The 7,710-nt window shown below is 45.4% G+C and overlaps 1 protein-coding gene and 1 long non-coding RNA gene across 9 annotated transcripts in view; one reads left to right on the top strand and one right to left on the bottom strand.

Moving 5' to 3' along the window:
* Positions 1–681: 681 nt before the first annotated feature.
* Positions 682–4,445, bottom strand: LOC138437415 (uncharacterized). Of its 2 annotated transcripts, none has more exons than XR_011255950.1 (3): positions 4,301–4,445; positions 1,918–2,013; positions 682–835 (listed from the first exon to the last, which is right to left on the bottom strand). It is a non-coding gene; the product is annotated as an uncharacterized lncRNA (long non-coding RNA). The 2 variants fall into 2 exon arrangements; XR_011255949.1 differs by having other exon boundaries at positions 1,786–2,013; positions 4,301–4,432.
* A 95-nt stretch (positions 4,446–4,540) lies between these two features.
* Positions 4,541–7,710, top strand: part of RAB3IP (RAB3A interacting protein) — a 66,636-nt gene continuing 63,466 nt past the window's right edge. The window contains exon 1 of one of the 7 annotated variants that reach the window (XM_069584678.1): positions 4,541–4,770. The gene's annotated coding sequence lies outside the window, so the exon portion shown is untranslated. Of the gene's footprint in view, positions 5,607–7,710 lie in introns of all 7 variants that reach the window. The other 6 variants (XM_069584680.1, XR_011255940.1, XM_069584681.1 and 3 more) reach the window with 6 other exon arrangements.

Raw genomic sequence — 7,710 nt, 5'->3', positions numbered from 1 at the left:
TGTTGAAGGTCTACCTTCCTCGTATCCAATCAAAACACACAGGGCTGATTTTGGCTCAGGCAACTACACAGGTCCGGTATTAATGGTCAACACAGCATGGTTGATTTATCTTAATTGTATAATGGCGTGAGTCACAGCAACCTTGTGCAGAAAGACCATCTACCCTCACAAGAATGTGGTGAATATTGCCAGCACCCCCAGGCTTTCAAAATGAATATTATTCTTTCAAAACAGTTGCTTCATGGGAACTGGGAACATTACTTCATTAGTAGTACATGTGTTTCAGATGTATTGGAAAGCATTTTTTAGATGTCCTGTTTTGAAGTGTCAGAATGATACAATGACTAGTAGACTAGTATTCCAAAAATATATAGACTAGTATCCAAAGACCTGGGTTCAAGACCAGCATATATTAGCTCTGTGTCTTTGCATAAATCTCATCTTTCTGAGTCTCAGTTTCCTCGTTTGTGAAAACAGGTGGGGAGGTGAGATGAATTAATATTCACCTCCAGCTCCCATGTTTTATAACTCTAAATACTTTCAGAGGTTTCATAGCATTGTGAACATTCCCAGCTATATCGAACATCCTCTCTTTGAATGTAGTTTTGGTTTTTTGGAACAGATAAAACTTATTAGAGCTAGGTCTTTTAATACTATGTATGACAAAGGTAGATGGTACCCTTTTTAAGGCTTGAAATTATCATGCTTGCCTTTATTTCTGTATATTCATTTGCAAGTGGCAGAAAACACAATACAAGTTGGCTTAAGCAAAGAGAAAATTACTGGCTGATATAACTGAAAAGTTCAGGGTCTCCAGCTTCAGTCACAGCTTGACCTAGGAAGTGAAATAATATCATCAGGACCCACTCTTGCTTTTCTCATCTCTCAGTTCTGCCTTTTCCCCATTAGTTTCATTCTCAAGCATGTTTTCCATTGGGTGGCAAGATCACTGCCTGTAGCCCCAGGCTTACATTTAATGGTCTCAGCAATTCTCATAGATTCAGAATTGACTTTTTATCAGCCCTGCTTGAGTCATTTGCTTATCATGAGCTAATCACAGAGATCAGGAAGATTCTCTGACTGGTGAAGCCTGGGTCACATACTCACCCTGGAAGTGGGGGTGGGGAATTCAATTTTACATGGGTCACTTGGACTGAACATGGTGGAAGGATACTTTCCCAAATAAAATCATTGTGCTAATCTCAAATAGGTAGAATGATTCTGACCTTTAGAGAAGGAGAGAGGGAGGGTGAGAGAGAGAGAGGACATCTACTCAATTGTTGCATTTGACAAACTCATTCTTTGAAATTCATTCTTTCCCATTTTTACTGCAGTATAGGCACTTACTATCTCATAATAGTTTCTATCTATTTTCCTTGCCTCTCATCACCTCCCTCACCCCTACCAAGTACATTCCAGGTATTGCCACCACATTACTCTTCCTAAAGCACTGGTTTGATCATTTCACTCTCCAGCTCAACATCTTTCAGAAACCCTCTTCTGACTACTGAACCAGATTCTATATTCTTCAGTCAGCACTTGTCCCAGGTACAGTGTTCATCACATCATGTTTTCCTTATGATGCCTTTGCTCTATTCATATGTTCCCCCAACACCATTTCTCTCATCCCAAGTCTGATATGGAATGATGAACCAGATATTGCTAACTATCTTCAATATCTGTTCTCCTGTTTTCTTTAGTACTAGAACCACTGATTTCTAGCTGGGCCCATGCCCACTCAATAGAAACTGTATGTTTCAACATCACTTATAGCTGAGTGCTGACCAGTAAGGTGTAAGTACAGTGATGTACACAACTTCTGCAAGTGTTTTCAAGTAGACGGGTGTTCTTTTTAGCCTCTGTTGCTTTTCCGCTGCTTGGAATAAGGAAGTGATGGCTGGAGCTTGAGCAGCCTACTTGATGGTAGAAGCTTCAGGATTGTGAAGCCATGTGATAGAAGCCTGTGTCCATGTTGATCAGAGAGCCACCGTATCAACTCTGCACTGCGTAAATCTACATGAGAGGAATACATTTTAAGTTTGTTATTTTGAAAATTTTCTCTTTATTTATTCTTTTTTAAATTTGTTAGTTTTTAACTGCAACAGAAAGTAGCCTATCATTTCCTTGTCTAGCAAAATATTTACTTGTGGGCCAGTACTTGTGTCACATAAAAACTTGGCTTTCACAACTCATGTATAAAACAGTTGTCTCTAATGTATCTCTCATGGAATCGGTTATGGACAACTCTGTATTTCACATCTTTTCTGATGTTGGAATAGGCATCTGAAAAAATCAGAGAGCTGAAAGGGCTGATAAAAGTCTAAGGACTTAGACTGTAAACTGTATAATCCCCTGCAAAAGAGTCACTTTAACATGTTACCTACTTATAAGGAAATATTTTGAGAATTGGCTTTGGGTCCAGTTTATTTCCGGAGAAGGCAATGGCACCCCACTCCAGTAATCTTGCCTGGAAAATCTCATGGACGGAGGAGCCTGGAAGGCTGTAGTCCATGGGGTCGCTGAGGGTCAGACACGACTGAGCGACTTCACTTTCACTTTTCACTTTCATGCATTGGAGAAGGACATGGCAACCCACTCCAGTGTTCTTGCCTGGAGAATCCCAGGGACAGGGGAGCCTGGTGGGCTGCTGTCTATGGGGTCGCACAGAGTCGGACACGACTGAAGTGACTTAGCAGCAGCCAGTTTATTTCTCAGTTACATAAATTGCCAGCCACTAAATAAATATTTATTTATTGCTTCTCTATACCAGGTACATAAATAATCTGCAGTAAGAGGGAAGAGAAAGAGAGATGAGACACAATAAGGGGACCTCCTAGCTTTTCCACAACATTTCAGTCCCAGTTTTCAGACTATTCCCAAGCCTTCTTTCACTCCTACCCATGGATCCTGAAAGCAATCTTTATATCCTTAAAGTAATTCCTCCCATTCTGCTTATACTTTGAATGGATTTCTGTTATTGGCCACCAGAAAAATTTCTTAAATAACACATTTTCATGGAAAGACTACTTTCTGTTGCAGTTATTTATTTCACTTAGTTATTATTGACATATTTGTTTTCTTCACTATGTTTGAGTCCTTGGATGATGGAGATTGTGTGTAATGGTTTCTCTCTTCCCAAGTCTAGTAGTAGGTACACAGATTGAACACAATAAACTTTTGATAAATGAATTACATGGTGTAAGGGAGAGCAGTGGAGTCAGGGAGAACAGACCTCCCTCATGAGGGAGATCACGTCTAGTCCCAGTAGATAAGAGATGGGGTAGATTTAAGAATTGTTTCTGAATTAGAATAGGTAAGACTTGATATATTGGAGATGGAGTACAAAAGGGTAAATAATGACTTTCAAGGTTTGTTTTTATTATAGGTGGATGATAACAGTAATAATGTTATTAATAGATAATATTCATTACACACCCTTCTAGCTCAGTTGGTAAAGAATCCACTTGCAATGCAGGAGACCCTGGTTCAATCCCTGGGTTGGGAAGATCCCCTGGAGATGGAAATGGCAACCCACTCCAGTATTCTTGCCTGGAAAATCCCATGGACAGAGGAGCCTGGCAGGCTACAATCTATGGAGTCTCAAGAGTCTGACACGACTTAGCTACTTAGACAAATACACAATATTCATTAGGCACTGTGTCATTAAGTACATTAAGTATTTTACATATATTAAGCCATTTAATTTCTTAACGACTTATTGAGGTGGGTAGTCTTATTATCCCCATTTTCTGGGGCTGTTAGAGATCAACTAGCTCAAGGTCACCGACAACAGCTAGAAGGTGCCAGCCTCAAAGCTGATTCCTCAATCCTGATTCCTCAATCCTGATTCCTATAAACCATACCCATAACCTACTCTTCTTTATTGCCGCTAATAGATGGCATCAATACACAGAATGGGGGTCCTACTCAATATACATATTGCATAAACTGCCCGTATCTCTTTGACTAAACATAGAGACGCATATTTGATGCGACTGCTTCTTTTTGATCAGATTTTCGGAAACATGGTTTGTAGTTTCACGTTTCCTCTCTGGAGGACCTAAAGTGGGGTGGAAGTTTGATAAAAGTTGACGAGAAAGATGAAAGAAGGTAGGTACAGACACGACATTCTCGAATGCTCTAACAGTTGCTGGAATGCCGGGATCTAGGTTCTATCAGACTCCCCTTCCTCTCATCCATGCCCCCAGAGACTCACGCACGCCCACACACACACAGACACACGTTGGAAGGTACATATGCGTGCCGAGTCTCAGGTTGGATATAGTGGTCCTCAACTCACATCGAAGGTTCATCTTCCGACTCCTGGAGAGACCAACAAATTCGACGTGAACCGGAGACCGTCTGTTAAGCCCAGGGCAACAAGGCTCAGCGCCAGTTCGCCCTGGTTCCCAAGGAAACCACCCGCGAAGACACCTGGGGCCCGCGCCCAACACCTGCGAAAGCCCCGCCTGGCGCCAGGGGGCGCGGGAGCGCGTCGGCCCCTCCGGCCCCACTCCCGCCCCGCCCCCTCCCCGCCCCTAACCCCGCCTTCCCTCCGCGGGGCCGTACGGCTCCAGGCTCCGGGCCCGGCTGCCGGCGCAGGCGCAGTCCCGCGCTCCCTCGGCGGCTCCTCCAGCCGTGCACTCGCCGCGTTAGAGTGTACCGGCGTCGGCCAGCCGTCCGCCTCCGCCTCAGAGTGCTTCGGCGTGCGCGGTGTGCAGCTCTGCGAGCGCCCCTAAGCGCGGGCCGCGGCGGTGGTAGCTTAGTCAGGTGAGCGCGGCGGCGGGAGGGAGAGGCCCAGGACGCGGAACACCGCCCCCCTCAGTGCGCGCGCGCCCGCCTCCCGCGAGCCGGCCTGGAGGGGCGGCCGCGGCAGGTGCAGGTGAGGGCGCGGCGCGCGGGGCCCCGGCCCGGCTGTCCTGGCGCCGGCGAGCGCGCTCCTCTGGGCTCGCGGACGCCGGCGGTGGCGGAGGCTCGGCGCCTTGGGGGCATGCAGGCGCCCCTTGGGGCCGCTGGTGGGCGTCGGGCGGCGGCGGCTCCTCCCCCGTCCCTCGGGCGCGTTACTCATTAACTGCGCTGTCCTGAGCGCCCGAGGCGTGGAGCCAGACCCAGCTTACCTGTCGGCGGGGCGCGCGCGGCCGGAGCTGAGGGCCCGGGCTTGCGGAGCGGGTTGTAAAGAGACTTCGCCAACAAGTCTGGAGGCCGCCGCCGCGCGGCAGCTGGACCCGGCGAGGCAGTAGGCATGGACCGAGGGTCTTAGGAGACGGCGAGCCGGGCACGGCGCCAAGGCGTAGAGGTCACCCTTGGGAGATTTCGGCGAAACGTGGTGGGCAAGAACCGGCGCCTTAGGAGACAGCTCCGTGCAGCCTGACTTTTGTTTCGGGGAGTTGAGGCGAGCTGTTCAGACATAATTGTAATTACACTACCCTTCCAGCGTGGATAGCTCGTTCTGATCGCCAGGGAAAAAGAGAGTTTAATGGACTCGGGAAGTGATGGTGTTAGATGAAATCTGCAGCGCGTGAAGAGTTGCCAGTTGTTATGGGATTTAAAGAAGAAAAAGAAAAAAGTCTGTAATGGCTAAAGTCTTGAAAATTAAGAGCGCTCAGGTAATGGTGATTCCGAAGATGCAGACAGTTTCGTTTCGCGAAAATGTAGCAAATTCCGAGGCTACCTGTTTCCCACTTCTGTTTCCCCCTCCAGCTTCATTTCAGGGTCGGGAAAGAGACTTCCTTGTAAGCTTTTGCCGTGAAATGATTACATAATTGCAGCAGAGGCCAGTAAGAGGATTAGAACAAAACTGTTGTATTGTAAATCTGTTGCAAGACCCGGTTTCTGTTCATTATCCTTATTTTGTTGTTCATGCCATTTTAAGGGGAAAAAATGGTGAATGACCTGTCAAGGAGAAAGGCAGAGTGGAGAAAACAGTCAGAATAGATTTGTAACCAGTCAGAGTAAATATTTGATACTGTTAAAAGATTTCACCACTTTGATGGGGCCTTGTGTTAACGCTTGCTGTTTTATTTGCTAGTGTGGTGCGTTTTGATAGGACTTTGCATGTTTGGACAGATACGTACCTCAAGTATGGTTTGTGTGATAGAATCCTATCCTGTGGAATATGTAGAAATAAGCTTAGCGGTTATATAATGTTACTACAATAGTATATTTCTTACTATTAGGGAAAAAGAAAAAAGCTTTTCTTTTTTTTTTTCTATGTCCACTATTTCGAGAACCAAAGGGCATGCATAGACTGCAACTCTTCTGGTATATTTGGCAAACAACTCATCGGTGGTATTGAATACCGCTAACTTCTCACCAGGATGAATATTTGATGTTCAGCTGCTTTGTGAATTTTCTAATTAGTGGCGTTTCTAATTAGATCCAGTTGTAGGTTTTGAATTGGTGTAGTTAATGCTTTCTTTAATATTATTTTCCTATAATTTTCACTGAAGCCTCAACTTCTACAGCCACATAGACACTCTGTGTGTAGGTGTGTGTCTGTGTGTGGGTGTGTTGACTGTCTTCAGTGCAGCCTGTTGAACTTCCCTGACCTGGGATGAACCCGTGCCCCCTGCTGAGGAAGTGTGGAATTGTAACCACTGGACCACCAGAGAAGTCCGCTGCAAATAGTTTTTAAGGTTGAAAGATTCGTAGAAACTACGTCATCATCTTGGTTTTTTAATATGGCAAAACAAGAACTTGCAGGTTACAGTAGTTATACACGTATTATTGTAATTAGTATACCCTTCCCCCCTCCCTTTCTGAGCAGGACTCACTGAACCAATTTTAATAAAAAGTTACCTTTTTTAAGTTTTAGCTCCGTCAGTTAAATCGTGCGTATGACCTCAAGTAAATCATTTAAATGAGGGTAGTGTTAGGCTTTCATGCATTGGAGAAGGACATGGCAACCCACTCCAGTGTTCTTGCCTGGAGAATCCCAGGAACGGGGGAGCCTGGTGGGCTGCCGTCTATGGGGTCGAACAGAGTCAGACACTACTGAAGCGACTTAGCAGCAGCAGCAGTGTTAGGTTGAATGGTTTGGGGTTTGTCAGTATTCAGCTGTTTTTAATATGGCTCAATCTAATATGAGCTTCATAATGGTGGGATGAGAGTTAGATGAGATACTCCATGTAGGGGGTGGAGGAGGGGAACAGTTAGAGCTCAACAGTGTGCCATGCACTGTGCTTGTTGCTTCAAGTACCTTGACTCTGTAGTTCTTGAGACATTTCCTCGCATATAGGTGGTGGTATTGCATTTTACAGATCATAAAATTGAGGGTCAGAGAGGTGAACAACTTGCCTCTAGTTACTTGGTTGTCTGTAGTCCTATAGCTGACTAATGGCAGAGCCAGGATTAAACACTGAGTGTGACTGCCCAAAATGGAAATCCTACCAGCCTTGCTCTTTCCGTTCCTGAACTACACCTTCTGTAAAAAGAGCTTTGTGACTAAGAAGACCGGTTAAAATATAAACAGGTTTAATGATGATGTGATACGAGCACTGCTGCTGCTACTAGAGAGTCTAGCCCTTAGGCTGTATCGGGTTCTGGTCTGAGCATTATGCCAACTCATTTACTCTCACATTGACCTAGGAGTTAGGTAATACTTTATCCATTTAATAGTTGAGAAGATTGAGGCACTGAGAGGTTATGGAGCTTGTTCAAGGTCACAAAAGCTAATTAATGAGGGGACTAGATTAGGAGTTGGGCAGTTTT

This window comes from Ovis canadensis, chromosome 3 (genome assembly GCF_042477335.2).
Source record: "Ovis canadensis isolate MfBH-ARS-UI-01 breed Bighorn chromosome 3, ARS-UI_OviCan_v2, whole genome shotgun sequence".
NCBI lineage: Eukaryota > Metazoa > Chordata > Mammalia > Artiodactyla > Bovidae > Ovis > Ovis canadensis.
This window is presented reverse-complemented; position numbering and strand designations above follow the sequence as displayed.